This window comes from Balaenoptera borealis, assembly GCF_965194805.1.
Source record: "Balaenoptera borealis genome assembly, chromosome: 13".
Taxonomy (NCBI): Eukaryota; Metazoa; Chordata; class Mammalia; order Artiodactyla; family Balaenopteridae; genus Balaenoptera; species Balaenoptera borealis.
Genome location: NC_138870.1, coordinates 65,886,585 through 65,907,080, shown reverse-complemented (window position 1 = coordinate 65,907,080; position 20,496 = coordinate 65,886,585). Strand labels below are relative to the sequence as shown.

Below are 20,496 nucleotides of genomic sequence, written 5' to 3'. Positions count from 1 at the left end.
TAGACCCAGCAACCATTAATTTAAACTCTTTATTAATCCAGTTGTAATTTAAATGTTCTCTTCCAGAGCACTATTATTTTTATCTTTCTTATGCTAATCATAGCAATCTGCATTGTCTAAAAGTTATCTTCAGATAACTGCTTTCTCCTGTACTTTTGTGGTATTTTGAAGGTGAGGGCTATGCCGTATATATCTTCCTGTTTCTAGCACCTGGAGATATGCTATCTACACTGAGAATTTTTGATTATGCACAAATATTTCTAAATCAAGCAACAAATCTTATTTGATGAAATCATTTTGGTTTGGTGAATCTAGTCAAGCAAAGATATTGAATGGTTCCTATGTTTAATTTCCTGTTTTCTCTGATAACACATCTTTCTGTGGTGATAGGCAGAGGAACAAGGATATTTATTTATTTATTTGTTTCTACTGAGCATAATTCACATTGCTCTCAACATGCAGTCTAGAGCTGCCTAGAAGTCTAGAATAACTCCTAAAATTCTTTCCTTGGGTTGTAACAGTTCCTCAAAACCTATAATTTTCTAAGTACTGGTTTTGCATTCCTGTGCACTTAGCCAAATTCAAGTTTTATCTATTAAACATGGTCATAAGTGATTAACTTTTGGAGTAACAAATTGGTGCCTATGTAAAGTGTTATAAAGAAGCCTACCATGGTGCTAAGGTATGTAGTGGTTAGGGTGGAAAAGTCACAAAAGGGGGAAATTTGAACTGTTTGGGGAACTCAAGAAAGGCTGCTGGAAAAGTTAGACTTAAGCTGACTGACGTGAGAAGTGTTCTGAACACAGGAATTAGCACTTGCGAAGGCCTAGGGTGAAAAAGAAGTTGGGGGTAGGAAGAACTTAAGGCCAATGTGATTGAAACCGATCAAGACCCTGTGGGACCCTCCTAGGTACAAAGCCTTTCCTGTCCCCCGCTTCTTATTTGCAGGATAAAAGCTTCAGCCTCCTAGACCTTCCTGAACACTAAAGAGCAAATTCAAACAGTAGCTAATCACCTAATCACGGAAGGGAGGGGATGAATAAACAAAGGAGGAACAATCAAGAAATAATAGTGTAGCCTTGGGTCCCGGCCCCAGTTCCTCCTCAAGGGATATACACAACAATATCTTTGAATTCTTCTACAGGAACTAAGACCTCCACCCAGGTGGAGGATGGTAACTTCAGGTTGAGCACAAGATTCCTAGAGCACCACACTGTTCCCTTACCACCAACCAATCAGAAGAAAGTCACACACCCTGCAGCCCTCACCCGAAATTTTGCCTATAAAATCTTCTCCCAGAAAACCATCAAGGAGTACAGGGTTTTTGAGCATGAGCCACCCATTTTTCTTGCTTGGTCCTGCAACAAAACTTTCTCTGCTCTAAACTCTGACAGTTTGTTTTATTTGGCTTTACTGTGCATTGGGCACATGAAGTTGTGTTCTGTAACATAGGCAACATGTTTAAGGGCACATAACAGTTCATCTGATTGAATGTAAAGTTCAAGGTGGGGGCAATTAGTGTAGGATGATTTTTGATTAATTATGAGTTATAAGTTGCCTTACTGAAAGTTTATGCTGGATAATTGTGAAGCCTTAGAAGACTTTTAAGAAAGGGAGTGACAAGGTCTTATGTCCATTCTAAAAAAAATAAAATCACAGAGTGAAATTTAGATAATGTATTAGAGCGGGGCTAGGGAGAGGAGTGGTTGTGTCTAAAATAACCTTGTCTACAAGAAGATAACTCTCAGTGCTACTGTGTCTTCTTAAGGAGAGATAAAAGGTCAATAACATTATGAAAGATGGGAATTTATTGTTTGTACATTAAATACAAACAAAAATTATTAGGAAAAATGTGATGTGATTATAGGTTTCTACGTCTGTGTTGCACTGAAATAAAAAGTCATTTTGAAGTAATAAATAAATATAATTGTAACAATGACTTGGGCTCACATGGGAGCTGAGGAACTAATTATTTTCACCTCCTAAAGTACCTACTGCTGTTTAACAAGTTTGCAAGATAAATGCTTTATTATATTTACATAAATCCCCTTGCAGTACCTTCTTTATCACTGCACTTACAAAATGAATTGATTTTCTAACACTTTCTAACTTTTTCAATTAGCATATACTTACATTTACATTTTATTAAATCTGGCTTTTCTTCAGGTAAAGTATCTTAACAACTTAGCCCCCAAAAGTGTGGATTCCAGAATGAATCAAAATTTGAAAATTTAATTTCCTCCCTTATGGATAGAGTCCACCTCTTCTCGCCTTCCACATGAGGGTCACTGCTTTTATTAAATCAAAACTGGTAACTCTGCCCTCATTAGGTTTAGCTGCCTTCTAAGAACTGAAATATTAAATGGCAGGTTGGTACAAAAGCTCAGTAGGTCATGAAGAAGACTGCTGGAGAAAGTTTTTTAAAAAGATTAAACTCTCCAGGTACGAATTTTTCTTAAAGGGAATGCCTCCTCTTCTTCAGAACATAGATCTTAGTAAGTTAATTTGTAATACTACGTTTCAATCAAGAATCAAAATTCCACCCTTTATAATGCTCACTAAATATATCAGAATAACAAGTATCAGCATACACTTCTGTTCTTATTACCATCTTTAAGCACCTCCTAGAAGAGGATGAAGTGGCATTTGAGAGACGGAAGCAGCAGAAGGATGTAATGAAAACTTTAAGTACATTAAAGAAGAGATTAGATCTACGGTGATCTATTACACAAATAGCTCTTAGGCACCCCTAAATATTAGCCAGGACAAGAGAATAGCTGCCTCTTTCTAATTCTTTCTCCTTGGGTACAGAGTGACTCAGATTTGATTTATTGGGCTACTGTTTTTAGCCACTTTTGAGCCTTATGGGTGAGAAATGACACCACCCACCTGAGGTCTAACTCCTCAGCTTAACTAAATTTTAGACAGTTTTCTTCCTAACTATAGGCTCCTGATATCCATTTTCTTAGAGCATTTACTTAATCCTTTCTCTGACCCTTTAAGATATAAATCTTCTGCAATCTTCTACTTATTCCTTTCTCTGACCCTTTTAGATATAAAAGGAACCTAGAAAAATAGTACAGATGAACCAGTTTGCAGGGAAGAAATTGAGACACAGATGCAGAGAACAAACGTATGGACACCAAGGGGGGGAAAGTGGCAGGGGGTGGGAGGTGGTGGTGTGCTGAATTGGGAGACTGGGATTGACATGTATACACTAACATGTATAAAATGGATAACTAATAAGAACCTGCTGTATAAAAAAATTTAAAAAAAGAATTTTTTTTTCTCAGGGACCTATGCAGAGCCATCCCTTTGAAATGTAATCATCAAGAAAGATGGAGCCTCACATGAAAAGATTCTCAACATCACTAATTATTAGAGAAATGCAGATCAAAACTTCAATGAGGTACCGCCTCACACAGTGAGAATGGCCATCATTAAAAAGTCTGCAAATAACAAATGCTGGACAGGGTGTGGAGAAAAGGAAACCCTCTTACACTGTTGGTGGGAATGTAAACTCGTGCAGCCACTATGGAAAACAGTATGGAGGTTCCTCAGAAAACTAAAACTAGAGTTGCCATAGGATCCAGCAATCCCACTCCTGGGCATATATCCAGGCAAAACTATAATTTAAAAAGATACATGCACCCCTATGTTCATAGCAGCACTATGTACAAGAACTAAGACATGGAAACAACCTAAATGTCCATCAACAGATGGACGAATAAAGAAGATGTGGTACATATATATATACAATGGAATACTACTCAGCCATAAAAAAGAATGAGATAATGTCATTTGCAGCAATATGGCTCGACCTAGAGATGATCATACTATGTGAAGTAAGCCAGAAAGAGAAAGACAAATACCATATAATATCACTTATATGTGGAATCTAAAACGTCACACAAATGAACTTATCTACGAAACAGAAACAGTCTCACAGACGTAGAGAACAGACTTGTGGTTGCCAAGAGGGAGGGGGCAGGGGAGTGGGAGAGGGATGGATTGGGAGTTTGGGATTAGCAGATGCAAACTACTATATATAGAATGAGTAAGCAACAAGGTCCTACTGTATAGCACAGGGAACTATATTCAATATCCTGTGATAAACCATAATGGAAAAGTATATGAAAAAGAATGTATACATACATATAACTGAATCACTTTGCTGTACAGCAGAAATTAGCGCAACACTGCAAGTCAACTATACTTCAATAAAATAAATTTTGTAAAAAGAGGAAGAAAGGGCTTCCCTGGTGGCGCAGTGGTTGAGAATCTGCCTGCCAATGCAGGGAACACGGGTTCGGGCCCTGGTCTGGGAGGATCCCACATGCCGCGGAGCGACTGGGCCCGTGAGCCACAACTACTGAGCCTGCGCATCTGGAGCCTGTGCTCAGCAACAAGAGAGGCCGCGATAGTGAGAGGCCCGCACAATGAGATGAGGAGTGGCCCCCGCTCGCCGCCACTAGAGAAAGCCCTCGCACAGAAACGAAGACCCAACACAGCCAAAAATAAATAAATAAATTTATAAAAAAAGAAAGATGAAGCCTCAATCTCTCAGTCTCTGTGAGAGGATAGGAGCCTAACTTCGTGATAAGCACCAATTAGCAACCTCAGGTGGCTTAATCACATTGACCGACTCCACCAAAAGTCCTCCAGTATTTTCCCTCTAGCTCAGCTCAGTGCTTAAAACTCTCTCACCTTTTGTTTCAGTGAAATTTAGTTCATTCTCTATCCCTTCTTACAACAGTCTTGATTCCTACTGTAATAGTCTTAAAGTCATCCTTTCCTCTACCATCAGGTACAAGTTTTTTTGAAGAGGCCACACACAGATGTCCCCCACTGATGGAGACAGTCAGAGCCCTGTTTGAGCATAGCTTTAATAAATAAGCCCAAAGAGTAACAGGAATACAAGACCAGAGGTTTTGAGTATGTGTGTGTTGACTGGGTGAGTGAGGGAACATGTTTCCCTTGATTTCACCTTTTCATCTGCAGGTGCTCCAGTGGATAACTCCCCTGTCCCATCTCCTCCCCTCCAGGGAAAGAGGAGTGAATTGTTTATCTGGTAACCTTGGGAATAAAAGATCTTCTTGACTACGGGGTAGAGCAGCCTGAGAGAGTAAGCACTATAAAAGTATTTGTTAAATTAATCAACTAAAAAATAAATAAATAGGTTTCAAACTCAGGCAAGGAGCAGGTAAACCATTTTTGGCATCTTCAGACACCAAGAGTTTGTCAAGTTGGGGCTTAAAAATTGAAGATATTAAAATTATAAATTCTGTTTAAAATATTTTAGGGGATTTAATTAACAAAGTTGCTCAAGGAATTCATTGTTTAAGAGAGTTTAAACCATTAGACTTGAGCTAATCAAATTTAATTAAAGGATAAGTAAAAGAGGAGAGGTGACTGTGCTTTCTCAAATGGAATTTATTAGATTTATACGTGACAAGATAAAATTTGTGAAAAATAGCTTAAAGGCCAAAGGAAAACATGATTTTTGAATGTGGAACTCTAATAAATTGATTGTCAATTTAACTACAAAACGTAAGATTATAGTCATTGCCAAAAGGCATTCTAAGAACTCACATTAACTATTAAAATATTTTACTGATACATTCAGTCTTTCAGATATTGTTTTGAAAAGCATGACCACAGATGTGAATGCCACTAAAAGGTCAACAAAAAGACTCCGAACATTAACTATGGGGAAATTATCTGTACAAACTCCTTTGGATAGTTTATTAAAAAGGAATCAACAATCAAAAGATATGGCTCTTTACGTGGTACCACGGTAGGAGTGATGCGGTGCCTCCAGAAGCCTGTGACATAAACGGTGCTGTGGATGCCAACCTCCCACCACCCTCTGTCTCTCTGTTAAGTAACTTAATCCTGGTGTGGACAAATACAGTTGTTATTTGTACAGAAAAAAAAAAAAAGATATGGCCCTTTAAAATAAATCTGTAATCTATAATATCAATAAAAATACCATTTGGTGATTTTAATTGATGTTTACTTTAGCAAGCATATTGTTAAAAACAAGCAAATAGGCACAAAATGGAGTTGCTTCTGCTAAGCCCAGTGTCGCCAAACTGAGACGAGTTAATTAGTTTCTTCTCTTCCAGAAATGGAATCTTAAACCAGTCAATTAGGAATCACCTGATAAGCATTAGTTAGGTAAGCTGCTGGATAGACCCCTGCCATCCCTTAAAGGAACATGACCTTGCAATAACCAACATGATTTTTAGTGTAGTATAACTTTCTTGTTCCTGCTCCCTTCTGCCCACAATTCTTTCACTTCGTATGGCTCCTCAGAGCTCCTTTCTATCTGCTAGATTGCATGCTGCCCGATTCACGAATCACCGAACAAAGCCAACACGATCCTCAAATGTTCTCAGTTGAATTCTGTTTTTTTACCAATATAAAATTTCAATAGATCCTTCATGCCCAGTGACCCAGTTCTACACATGGGTAGAATTTTATTTTTTAACGTTGTTGAACCAAACTAAAACACAGTTGCTTACGTCTGAGACAAAATGGAGTTGGCCATTTAAAGCAATGCGGGCGCATTAAAGAAAATGAAAGTTAACTTTACCTAACAGAAGTTGCAGGAATTTACAGCGCTTCTCAGAAATCAGCAGACGATGCCAGCCGGTCCCCAAACGCCAAGTCTGTTTACGCCATCTCTGGACTGCCTTGCTCCCCTGACTCAGCTACCGGGTTCCAAATGAGGAAAGAGACCACCAGGCAACCAATCAGCTGAAAAAGCCAAGTAACTTCCACGTGTATCCCATAAAAACTCCCTAGGCTGTGAGCAACTCAGAACTCATTGCTCCTGTAGCCTTGAATTTCTCAGCTTGCAGGTTGAAACCCTTGTAATAAACTCATCTTTCTGCTTTTTTTTTTCACTCAGTGTGCAGAGTTTGGCTGTTCACAATATTTTAAGGAATATGAGACACCTTTGTACTAGAAACAAGCATGATTGATTCAAGTGTGCCTATTTAGAGCATTTCCACCTAACTTTACTATTTTAAATCATTATGGAGGTAGAAGACATTATGCTAAGTACCTTAACCTAATCCACTGTTTCTATTCTAGTTATGAGTGTTGAGACACACATACAAAATATTATTTAAAAAACTGAAATGAGAGAGCTAATACTATATAACACATAGTAAGATTTCATTTCACTTCATTTCTTACTGGGGTCCCCAAAGAATCAGGTGCATTTGTTCTAACTCTTCTAGAATTGCTAGGAACTTGAATGTGACCCAAGTGTGTTTTACATAACTAAGTGTCTGTTATCACCTATGTGACTTACCCAGTCCTACAATTGTTCCTATGGGAAATAGGATGCATTTCAAGAAGATCTGATTTATTCTAAGTTTCAGGAAAAAATTTTGTGAGAAAATGGGAACTCCTGCCTTTCAGACCTCTGCAGGCCCTGTTCCCCCTTTGAATAAACATGTCACAAAGATAACATTACCATCTAAATGGATGCCACCAATGGGAAGTCAGTAGCACTTAAAAAAGCTAATTGCAACACCTTCAAGAGGAAAAACCTGGAGAGACTTCTCAAAAGGCTAAGGAAAAACCTGGAGAGACTTCTCAAAAGGCTAAGTGAAAAATAGATATGGGTTTAAATTAAAGGGAAATAAACTAAGCAAGGATGAAGAATGCAGGAACCTGGGAAGGTGACAAGGCAGAGTGGAAGATGACAGAAGCCTTTTGCAAATGGATTTGAGGGAGGAGAGGAGGAAAAGAGGAATCAAGAGCAGTGAAACTGAGATTGGTAGTGACTAAAGGCAGTTTGGTTGCCCCCATAAATAAATAGCAGGGCTCTAGAGGCATTTCTCAAGGCCACTCCACGACGCAGGAAAAGAGGACACTGGAGAAAACAGCATGCCCTAAGGCCAACCTGTTTTACCCAGCAAGGGTTGACCTAGCTCTGTGAGCTCTTGGAAAGAATTGCACGGGCATAGCTGAGGGAGAAATTCAGCCCTTTTTATTTTTCATCCGGTTCAAATAAAAATCAGGGCACAATCAACATAACAAAAGGTATGCCGATAACTTAATATAAGGCTACTGCATTCATCAAAGCCTTTCTCTCTTTAGAAGCCTGTTCTCTGCAAGTAGTTAGGTGTCTCACAGAGCTAATGAAATGCACCATCAAAGAAGCGCTTGTACTCACGGGCATTTGCAAAAGCGTAGACAGGGCCACCTACTGGATATGCTATGAAGTGCAAGGAGAGGTTCCCCATTAAAAATACCTCCCTCATGGGCTTGTTACTGTGCAGAAAATAGGTACCCCCAGCCCGGTCATTCAGGCTTAGGTATTCTTTTCTGTGAAGGCTCGGGTAAACCGTAAGTCTGCTAACTGAAAGGAAAACTAGACTTCTTTTCCAGGCATGATTCTCATCTCTAATGGTTAATAGCATTGTAGATGGCAACTTGGGGGTATCTCCCCAGCTTTTCTTCTTTGTAAAGTACCTCAATTAATATGAGTTGGCCTGAGAGAAATATTTAACTAGTGTGAACCTGCCATCCTAATCATAGCTCACTGGACAAGTGGGGATACATGATTCAAGCTGGGCCAGTCAGGATCTTTTGCTCAAGAATTTATACTCGGATACACAGAAATTAGGAATTGCAAATTGAGATGAATGGAATATCTCTAGGATTTTTGTTTTCCAAATCTGAGTCATAGAGGTACACTTTTAAAGGAGGAAAATGTCATGGAATCTCAGTATGATCATACTAATTTTTTACAATGGGACAGCCATGGTTAAGTATAACACTATATTTGCATGTATAGCCACTATCCATTTATAAGGTCAAAGATAATTACAAATACAAACAAAATTATATAATCAATAATAGTCAAATTAAGAGGATAAATTTCATATGTAGAGAATGCTGTTTTGCTTAAAGTGAATCACTGACTTCTCAGTGTGTTATGCTGATAAACCGATTTTCCCATGACTGAACTTTCAGTCAGCATGTTTGACACCATAGGTTGATATCACAGACATCTTAAGTGCCCATTGTTTATGCAGAGACTTAAACTCTGTTCTTTTATCAACGGCCCTCAACGTTTAGAGTAGCACTGCCTGGTTGGAACTCCATTATAAACATCCAAATTCAAGGTCTTAAATCACGAACAGAAATCAGTTAGCAATATTTGGCTTTAAGACAGTGGTCCAAATGATCTGGAATGCATTTTTTTTAAAAATAATCATCATGCCAAACATCTCAAATATTTAAATCCAAATAAAGATCACAAAATGTATCCATGTTTTCCTAAGTCTTTGCAGGTTCCCATTGGAGCCTCATTGCTCTAGAGAAACACTAATTGAACTTTCTGTGATAATGAAAATGTTCCATATCTGCATTATCCAATACAATAGTCCCATGTGGCTATAGAGTCACTTGAAATGTAGCTAATGTGACTGGTTAATTGAATATTAAATTTTATTTAACTTTAATTCAAATTTAAATAGCCACATGTGGCTAGCAGCTACTGTAATGGCCAGGACAGTTAGATGTTTTTCCTGAACCCCTGTCAAATGCTGGCTTCCAAATATTACCAAAATGACTTCTTGTGTAACAAAAATTACCCACAGAATTTAGTAACTTAAAACAATAATCATTTTTTTGTTCACACAGTTTGCATGGGTCAGGAATTGGAGAGCAGCTTAGCTGGGTGGCTCTGGTCCAGGGTTTCATGAAGCTGCAGTGAAGATGTTTGCTGGGGCTGCAGTCATCTGAAGGCCTGACAGGGGCTAAAGGATTAACTCTAAAATGGCTCACTCACAAGGTTGTTGGCAGAAGGCCTTGGCTTCACACCAAATGGACCTCTCCATAGGGCTGCTTGCTGTGTTCTCACACAGGGCAACTGGGTTTCTCTAGAGCATGCAATCCAAGAGAGGAGGTTGAAGTGTTTTTTATGACCTACTCTCTAAATCCAAACACGTCACTTTCTCTTTATTTATTAGAAGTAAGTCACTACATTCAGCAGAAGCTCAACTGGAGGGAAATTGGGCTCCAACTCTTGAAGGGAAGAATATCAAAGAATTTGTGTACATAATGTAAATCCACTATACAAGTTAACTTATCTAAAGCAATGGAGCTAATAAGTGGAAAAGCCCGCATTTGAATTTGTTTCAATCTTTGTCTGGACCAGATGTTTTAATCACATCTCTCTATTGCCTAGAGCATCTATACATTTGAACACAAGATCTCTTGAGGGCACATTTAGAAACCAAATGCAAGTATCTAGTTCAATTTTTGTTGATTTCAAAAGGTATGCATTTAAAACATCTGTTGGTTGCCAAATGTTATTTTATAATTTCATATTTTGAAAAAAGTCCTTTGTCAAGTAATTAAATTCATATTATGCTCACAAAGAAGGTAACAGAATCAGCATGGTGTTTGGAATTCCAGGATCCATTGCTGTACTGAATAATCTAATTAAACTGCTCCCTTCTAGGGAGCCTCAGAGTGATGTCCGTGCCCAAACTCCTCTTTGCCTGTCCCTTGTATAAACCTATTTAAACTGTGTTCCACATGGTTAGGCTAGGGAAGTTTCACAATCAAAGAAGCATGGTTCAAATGATGTTTCCAATCTTTGCCTAATCTCTCAAAGAACAAAAGAAGGATCCATGTACATAGTCAACAAGAACTCTTACTAAAATTCCCCATCTTCTTCTATTCTCTAATATGAAACACTCCTGAGCCTCTCATTATTCTGACACAAGAACTATTCCCATCCTCTATGCCGTTCCATGTCCTGCTTCCTCCCCTTCTCCCACGCCACCTACAATATGTTGCCTTCACAAGAGCTGTTCTTTGAGTCAACGACCCCTGAGTAAATTAGCTATTCGTTCCTCATTGCTATTGTTGAAAAGTTTGGCAATAAAGCTGTTGTCTCTTCTGTCTTTTCTCTCACAGACTCTTCATCACCACAACCTGAAGCACCAATGACCTTAAAAGCAGAAAAGACAGCAAAATAATGTATTTATCTGCAACCTACCTTCACAAGCATGCAGTAGGGGAAACACAGGTTTACAAGTGTTTTCTCTGCCATGCTAGGCACAGCTGAAAGAGCCACACTTAATGGTGATTGGGAAAACCACTCACATCCTTTCTTTTAAATTTAAACGTGAAGCACTTAGCAAGAAAATAAGTTAGTAGAGAGAACAGAAGCAAAGAGATGAAGAGCTATATGGCAGTAGGTCTTGCATAAACATTAGACCTGAGGCAGAAAGAAGCAAAATAGGTTTAAAATAAAGTCTAATTAACCGAGGCAACTCAAGTGTGCCTCTTCCCAGCAGCGCAGAGGAATCTAATATACATATTTAAAGGGATAAAACTTGTTTGTTATTTTCCAACAAGTTTTATTTGTGGTTTCTTATTTCCTTCTTTTATCTCAGTGTTAGCCCCAACATGGATTGTTAGAGTAGTAGTGATGGCTAACATATCCTGGATTGTTACTATGTATCAGGCACTGTTCTAAATGCTGTAAATATATTAACACATCTTCATTGTCGTCCCCATTTTACATTAAGATTTTAAGACAGAGTATAAAAATAATTCACCCCAAGTCATATAGCTAGGAAGTGGCAGAGGTGGGATTTGAACCCACATAGTCTGGCTCCAAAGACTGACTTCTAACTACTGTACTCTTCTGTTGCCCTAAATGAGATTCCCTGGCTGCCATAAGATAATTTCTGAACGTCTTACCCTGACAAGTAGCACCTCCACAATCTCACCCACAACAACCTTTAGCTAATTCCATTACTTCAACCCTTATCACCTCCAGACTTCCCTCCCACACTCCCCCCAAAACAAGCAGCCAGCAGGCTTTGCACCACCTCTCTGCACTCTGTGTCTTCTGAAACTGGAAAACCTAACTGAATGAAGGTGTGATCACAGAGAGACCAGCACACAAGAAGCAGTGGGTCTCCCAGCTGCCACGGTTTCAGACATCTGAATTCTGAGGCTGTAGAATCCAACTTTGATGAACAATGTGATCTGTCAGACTGTTTTATAAGTGTTTGTTTAGACTCTTAGCTGAAGAACAAGGAAAATGAAATTTAGTTCTGAGTTGTGTGAACATGGTCTGACTCTTGGATGATTTATTTTTTATGACAGATTCCATTTTCTGCTGCTGTCATGATTACACAGGAATACATTTGTCCACTGAGAGTACATTTGTGTCTTTTGCATGGGCTAACTCAGTGGTAGCATTTAATTTGTGCACGATTATTCACTTATCCGACCAAAAGATGGTACATGCTCAGAATTACTAAGTTTACTGAAATGTTATTACAAGAATCAGTCTTGAGAGGCAAAGGAACATCAGTGCCAGCTTGAGATTATCTTGTTATTGTCAAGGCGCAGATATCATTGAGTTTCCAGGATAAATTTAGGTTTGAAGAGGTATGAATATGCACTCTGTCAGGAAGGTTGTGTTGCAGTATTGTTTATTTTGTAAGGCAGTTGTTGAAAACAGAAATAGGTACAGAGTGAAAGTGGGTGGATGTACATGAATGGCGATTGGTGAATGCTCTTCTGAAAGAGGCTATCACTTGTCACGTCTAGCCAACTGTAATGGTGGAATGTGACCCAATGTTGCTGGAAATTCTCCTTTTAAGAGAAACCAGATTTCTGGATATCTGTATGAAGTACCCTGATGTTTAAATGTTGGTAAATATGGCAGGCATAATTTTGAGAATGACTCCCAATGACCTTCCGTGTATCATCCCATCCCCTTTGAATGTGAATAGGATCTGTTAATGTGATACTTTTTCCATGACTTTCATATTATGGGGCAAAAGGTTGACCTAATCTAATGACATAGCATCAGAGGGGGAAAGCAGGACAAGGGTAGCTATGACAGCCTTTGCTGGCTTCAGAGCTATAGAAGGCCATGCCCAAGAACCCAGAAACCTTTAGGAGCTGAGAGTGGTCTCAGCAAGAAAATAGGGATTTCAGCCCTGCAACCACAAGGAACTGAATTCAGCCAACAACCTGAATGAGCTTAGAAGCAAATTCTTCCTCAGATCCTTCAAGGAAGAACTCATCTTAGCCAACACTTTCATCTTGGTCTTGTGAGACCCTAAGCAGAGAACTGAACTGAGCCCAGCCTAACTTACGACTTACAGACTATGAGATAATAAATGGGTGTGATTTTAGGTCACTAGCTACATGGTTGTTTGTTACCCAGCAACAGAAAACTAATACAGTAAGCAATTACAATTTTAAAAAAATCATTGGTAGGTCACTTAGTACCTTATCAGTCAAGAAGGTATTAGTTTGCAGCCTCTGTTATAACTTAGGTGAGGTGAATCAGCTCAGATGGAAGCGTTTTTCCATCTTGTAATGTAACAAACTATACAATGTGCTTCTTATGGTCATCACTTAAAAGCATCCTTAAAAGAAATAATCTTTTGATTTGAAATGCAAATAAAAATTATCCACATTTTGGATAATGGGTGAAAGCATAAGGTGATGAAATGCGTAAGTGCATTAATAGAGACAGTTTATTGGCTTTGTGGATGTTTTCTGCACTTGTTACTTTGAGGTCATGGAGGTAAATCAAGAGGAAGGAAATTTTCTGTTACATTTTTTCCTAAAAATAAATTGGGAATGATTATTTAAACTATTTGTTGAAAGCATCCACAGATGTGCTTCATTTATTCTTGATTGAGGACGTATCTTTAAAATAGGCGGCAAAAATTGGCATTCCCATACGTTCTCTAGCTTCAATAACAAACAGTAAATACAGTTAAGTTCAGAAATTCCATAAGAGGTAGTTTCTCTTGTGGTAAACAAATTTTGGAAGATTATTCCAAGTGGCCCTGGAAATAAATTTATTCTCATTTCATGGTCCCAATAATAATGTTCTTTGGCTAAAGTGGTTTTTAAATATAAAAATGATTAATTAATAAGTACCTTTTCTTGCGGCCCTTATAAGACTCTCCTTATCTATTCAGCACCTTTAATTGAACATCTATTATGTTCAAGGCAGTGAATTATGAATAGAATTCTAAGAACAAAGACAACTAAAAAGATATGAGAGCTAGCTGGCTTCAAGTCCCTTACTATCTACCTTTTTTTTGTTTAATCTTTCTGTTGTAGTTAGAAGTGGACATGTATGGGTTCTATTAAAGATGCTATCAAGATTTCCTAGCTACCCTTCTTCACCATCACACACATAAATGCCAATTTGAAGACAGAAGACAGTTGGACTCATTCGGTTGCAGGTGGAGAAGCTGGGGAACTTCAACATCTTTCCAAAATCTCCTCCCACTGCTTGCAGAGACCCTGCCCAGGGATGCTTACTGCATAAAAGCTGGTGAACTGGATCTGTACACAAGTAGATTTGAGACCATTCTGCCCTCCTTGGCAGATAAATGTGAGCAGCTGCTTATATTACCATTCACATAAGTACTCCCACTTTGGGCAGGTTCAAGTAAGGGGTAGAGCTTTTAAGAGCAGGTTAGGACCCTGGAGAAAACCTGAGGGAAACCTGGCTAATAATCTTTACATGAGGTTTTTACGAACACAACTTGTTTAGGCTTTGACTTGGCCACGTCACCCCACCCCTCCTTTCCAAAATACTAGGCCATTACTTGTGCAAGGCCCTTACTTTGGGGGTGGAGATGGAGAGAGAGTCTCTCAGCAGCTCTTCCCAGGTGAAATTTCTATCCCCTATGGCCTAAGGCCAAAATGTGGGGAGAGGAGAAATGTTATCCTTTCATTAGCACGTATTATGTCTTGAAATCAGCCATTTGTATACTCAATGCACTCATAAGATAATGGATGGTCAATAGATAAAACAAATGTCTTACCTTTAGAGGCCACAGATGATTCTTAATATCTGTTTAGAAATGCTAAAGTGTACATAAAACAGAACTATCACAGTATCACTGTTGTTTCTTTTGGCATTTTCCAATTAGTGTCCCATACATATTAAAAAGGCATCCATTTAACTAAATTGTTCCCTTTGATTGAAAAGTAGTGTTGATTCTGGGATTCCACTTTTTCTTCAGTTTAGGTCCCTTGTTCTACATGAAGAGTAATATAAAATTACTTAATAGAAATTTTTGTAGACCCTCTAAAAATTGGTTACACTACCTTGTAGACAGATCTCTATGATACTGTTAACATTATAGTATGCTAGAAGTTACAACTGTTTGGCCACAAGATCTTTTTTTTCTTCAAATTAACATGGGTTGATTTCCCAATAAATGGTAATGATTTTAAATTGTTTACAGGGACTTCTCTGGTGGTGCAGTGGTTAAGAATCCGCCTGCCAATGCAGGGGACACGGGTTCAAGCCCTGGTCCGGGAAGATCCCATGTGCCACAGAGCAGCTAAGCCCATGCGCCACAGCTACTGAGCCTGTGCTCTGGAGCCCACGAGCCACAACTACTGAAGCCCTCGCACCTAGAGCCTGTGCTCCTCAACAAGAGAAGCCACCGTAATGAGAAGCCCGCGCACCACAACGAAGAGTCGACCCCGCTCGCCGCAACTAGAGAAAGCCCACGAGCAGCAACAAAGACCCAACACAGCCTAAAATGAATGAATAAATACATAAATAAAATTGTTTACAGTATTTTCCTATGATATGTTCAAACTCCTATTTCATTTTTGCCTTAGTAATGTTGAGACCTGATCTGCAACTTGACCTTTCTTTGAAATTAATAGTCACAATATAACTGTAGGCCGGCTTCTGGCAGTATCAATATTTGCCTGGCTGGTAAAATGTTTTCCTCTGTTTGCACATGATCTAGTTTCTAGTTCTCTGGAGGTCCTGCATATCTTCTGTAAGTCATTCTGTGAGAAGGAAATTTCCAGAGCATGCTGCAAGTCCATGGTGTCCTGCAAGGAGTAATACATGAATGCTCTCGCATAGTTACACCCGCCAACTGGCTCACCCGAAAACTTTCCTCCACTATTGTTTTGTGCTAATGGCATATAGAAATTTTATTTTCAGGTTTGCATTTAAGATAACATTAGTACCAAGTATAATTTTATTTGATAGGATAACTCATTCATTTTACTTAAACCGTAATGTTTGTTTGGGGTATTAATCATTTCCAGTTTCTGAGCGTGCCCCAGTATAATAGACATCTTTTTCTCAAGCTAGTTAATAAAACTCCTGATTGATGCTGAAGAAAGCAAACAGCTAAAGGGTATACTATTTTTTAATAAGGCTAATTACTGTGCTACATTCACAAGGGGACGTCTTACAGTGTGTTCTCTATAGTCAGCCCTGTGGCTTCTGCAGATGAAATAATTTCTAGTAGCAGATCTTAAAAAACAAACAAACAAACAAGGAAACAAACAAACCAACCATGTGTAGTCAAGGAAATATGAGGTTTCAGATCTTGGAAAGAAATATTCACTGAATTTTAATATATAAGAAAAAGAAAGCAAAAAAATGTTACATTTGAGAAATACCTTTATAGGTTTGGGGGTTTCTAGAAAGCAAGATAAACAATTACAATGTTGTTTGGTAAACAGTGAATGTGGGCAAAAAAAGTAGGTGGCTAGCCCTGAGGGATATTTTATCCAGATCAGAAAAAGCACTGCTTTAATCTGTTTCTTCTCTCTCATACTTAGTATGCGTGTCCATTTTTAGTGTATTTGTAGATATTTCTCTCTTATTCTCCTACCTGCAATCTTAAAAACATTCTCTTTTTATATTTATATATGTTAATATTATTGACAGGTTTGTGTTGAAGTTCTGATCTTGCTCTGGGAGTCATTCTGCTATTTAAAATGTCTTTGGATGTTAACTTTTTTTTTTTTTTTTTTTTTTTAATCTAGAAAAGAGAATTCTTTCCTGTCAGAAAAAGAACTTTTGTCTCTCTTTGAGGAGAGGTCCTTTTCCATCCAAGTGTGGGATGAGTAGACAGTTTTTGTCCTGGGATTAAGAAGACATATGTAAATATATGGAGATATATATATATGTAAAGATATGAAGATATATATACATATAATTATATAATTACTGTATATACATGTACATATATTATATATGTATATATTATATATATATATGAAATGAGATGTCCAGACAAGAAGTGGACACATTTATTAAGGACTCCATGGTTTTTCACTCAGTGGGTCACTGCAATAGTTACAAGCAACTGTTGTAACTCAGCATCTGCATGTGAAGGGAAAAACGAGTCTGAATACATTGGAAAAGTTTCAACTTAAAGCCCCGTGTTGTCATTTGCACCTAGCACGTGCAGGCTGTAGCAATTTAGGAACTCAATTTTTAACTTTAATGGTAATTATCTAAAATTTAAATTTAAAACCGATACTCAATTCATGTTAACTATGTTTGGAACAGCTTACCTATGTGAATCCTTTTAACTGTGAATTTTTGAAATCTGAGTACAGATTAAGTCCTTCTGAAAATTTAGTCTCCAAATTGAGATGTGCTCTAAGTGTACAATACATGCTGGATTTCAAAGGCTTGGTACAAAAAAAAAGAAAAAATGCAAAATATTAAAAATCTTATTAAAAAGGATTTTAGCTTCTTTATATGTTGAAACAATATTTTTGATATGTCAAGATAATAAAGTATGTACATTATTATAATTAATTTTACCTGTTTCTTTTTACTTTTAGTAATAAGGCTACTGGACAATGTAAAACGGCATGTGCAGCTTATATTATATTTATACTGGAAGGGCTGTAATAGTCTAAAGAGCATGAAGCCTCACAAGTGAGCAGAGTCCAGGTGAATTTCCCCCCTCTGAGAAACCACTGATATTGGCAAAGACTCGCCCCTAGCTTTTAGGCAGTGGCCAGATTGGAGGATTTATCTCCAGCCACCATGAGCCTGACTTTGGCTGTTCACTGCGCTCGCTTTCGGCCTCAGAAGTCCAACCCATACCAGGTTTCTGTGCAGCACTGCCCCATCACTGTCTGAGTCTCTAGCCTGCCAACGGGCTAAAGAGTCTTCCCAGTACCTATGTCCCACGGTAACCCGTGAAAGGGCTGGACTAGGGAATGTGAAGCTTCCCAAGAAAGCCATTTTCCTGGGAGCTAGGCAGCTCACCCTCAAAAAATACTGATGTTAGGCAAACGATCATTCCACCACATTCGAAGCGTCTATAGGGAATTTGGTCCAGCTTCTAATCTACACCTTGAATACCACCCTCAAAAATCAGCTTATATTCAGCTGCCTCCACTCAGGACACCAAGTTAGGACCAAATCACACTCAACACGACGATACTCATAAACACTCAAGTGTTCTTCGCTGGGCTATGACTTGACTTCTAGACTTTCCACTGTTTCCCAGGAATATGGTTCTCTGGGAACTGATAGATACACATTATGTGTATCACAGATGATGTATAGAATGACTCCATTTGCACTGGGTACATTTCATTATCTGTCACCATCTTTAGGGTATAAAATCTAGGTGAACAAAGATGACAGAGTAGTTGATTCGTCCTGAAAAAAAAATCACAAAACATGATTAGGATACAGATTTTCTGACTCTGAATTCAATGGTTTTTCCCTTACATTATACCCCTCTTTTATAAATGTCACATTAAATGGGCATAAATATATTATGCCACTTGAAAAATAAAAGCCAAATGAACTATAGAGATGTCCACCACATCTCTCACGCTCTCTTCTGTCTTCTCTACTTGGTCAAGATCTTTCCTTTCTTTTTATTTTATTTTATTTTTTATTTTTATTTTATTTATTTTATTTTTATTTTTTTATTTTTAAAAAATTTTTAATTTTATTTATTTTTTTATGCAGCAGGTCCTTATTAGTCATCAATTTTATACACACCAGTGTATAAATGTCAATTCCAATCTCCCAATTCATCACACCCCCTCCCCCGCGGCTTTCCCCCCTTGGTGTCCATACGTTTGTTCTCTACATCTGTGTCTCAACTTCTGCCCTGCAAACCGGCTCATCTGTACCATTTTTGCTACGTTCCACATACATGTGTTAATATACGATATTTGTTTTTCTCTTTCTGACTTACTTCACTCTGTATGACAGTCTCTAGATCCATCCACGTCTCAACAAATGACTCAACTTTGTTCCTTTTTATGGCTGAGTAATACTCCATTGTATATATGTACCACTACTTCTTTATCCATTCGTCTGTTGATGGGCATTTAGGTTGCTTCCATGACCTGGCTAGTGTAAATAGTGCTGCAATGAACATTGGGGTGCATGTGTCTTTTTGAATTATGGATTTCTCTGGATATATGCCCAGTACTGGGATTGCTGGATCATATGGTAATTCTATTTTTAGTTTTTTAAGGACCCTCCATACTGTTCTCCATAGTGGCTGTATCAATTTACATTCCCACCAACAGTGCAAGAGGGTTCCCTTTTCTCCACACCCTCGCCAGCATTTTTTGTTTGTAGATTTTCTGATGATGCCCATTCTAACTGATGTGAGGTGATACCTCATTGTAGCTTTGAATTGCATTTTTCTAATAATTAGTGATGTTGAGCAGCTTTTCATGTGCTTCTTGGCCATCTGTATGTCTTCTTTGGAGAAATGTCTATTTAGGTCTTCTGCCCATTTTTGGATTGGGTTGTTTCTTTAATATTGAGCTGCATGAGGTGTTTATATATTTTGGAGATTAATCCTTTGTCTGTTGATTCATTTGCAAATATTTTCTCCATTCTGAGGGTTGTCTTTTTGTCTTGTTTATGGTTTCCTTTGCTGTGCAAAAGTTTCGAAGTTTCATTAGGTCCCATTTGTTTATTTTTGTTTTTATTTCCATTACTCTAGGAGGTGGATCATAAAAGAACTTGCTGTGATTTATGTCAAAGAGTGTTCTTCCTATGTTTTCCTCTAAGAGTTTGATAGAGTCCGGTCTTACATTTAGGTCTTGAATCCATTTTGAGTTTATTTTTGTGTATGGTGTTAGGGAGTGTTCTAATTTCATTCTTTTACATGTAGCTGTCCAGTTTTCCCAGCACCACTTATTGAAGAGACTGTATTTTCTCCATTGCATATCCTTGCCTCCTTTCTCATAGATTAGTTGACCATAGGTGCGTGAGTTTATCTCTGGGCTTTCTATCTTGTTCCATTGATCTATGTTTCTGTTTTTATGCCAGTACCATATTGTCTTGATTACTGTAGCTTTGTAATATAGTCTGCAGTCAGGGAGTTTGATTCCTCCAGCTCCGTTTTTTTCCCTCAAGACTGCTTTGGCTATTCAGGGTCTTTTGTGTCTCCATACAAATTTTAAGATGATTTGTTCTAGTTCCATAAAAAATGCCATTGGTAATTTGATAGGGATTGCATTGAATCTGTAGATTGCTTTGGGTAGTATAGTCATTTTCATGATATTGATTCTTCCAATCCAAGAACATGGTATATCTCTCCATCTGTTGGTATCATCTTTAATTTCTTTCAACAGTGTCTTATAGTTTTCTGCATACAGGTCTTTTGTCTTCCTAGGTAGGTTTATTCCTAGGTATTT

The 20,496-nt window shown here is 38.1% G+C and overlaps 1 long non-coding RNA gene across 1 annotated transcript in view; it reads right to left on the bottom strand.

Annotated features, from left to right (window-relative positions):
• LOC309609802 overlaps window positions 1-18,758 on the bottom strand; it is a 194,979-nt gene extending 176,221 nt beyond the window's left edge. Inside the window, exons 1-2 of the long non-coding RNA XR_014233587.1 lie at window positions 7,599-18,758; window positions 6,599-7,565 (exon numbers count right to left, since the gene is read on the bottom strand). This is a non-coding gene — a long non-coding RNA (uncharacterized lncRNA). The remainder of the gene's footprint in view (window positions 1-6,598; window positions 7,566-7,598) is intronic.
• Window positions 18,759-20,496: the final 1,738 nt, after the last annotated feature.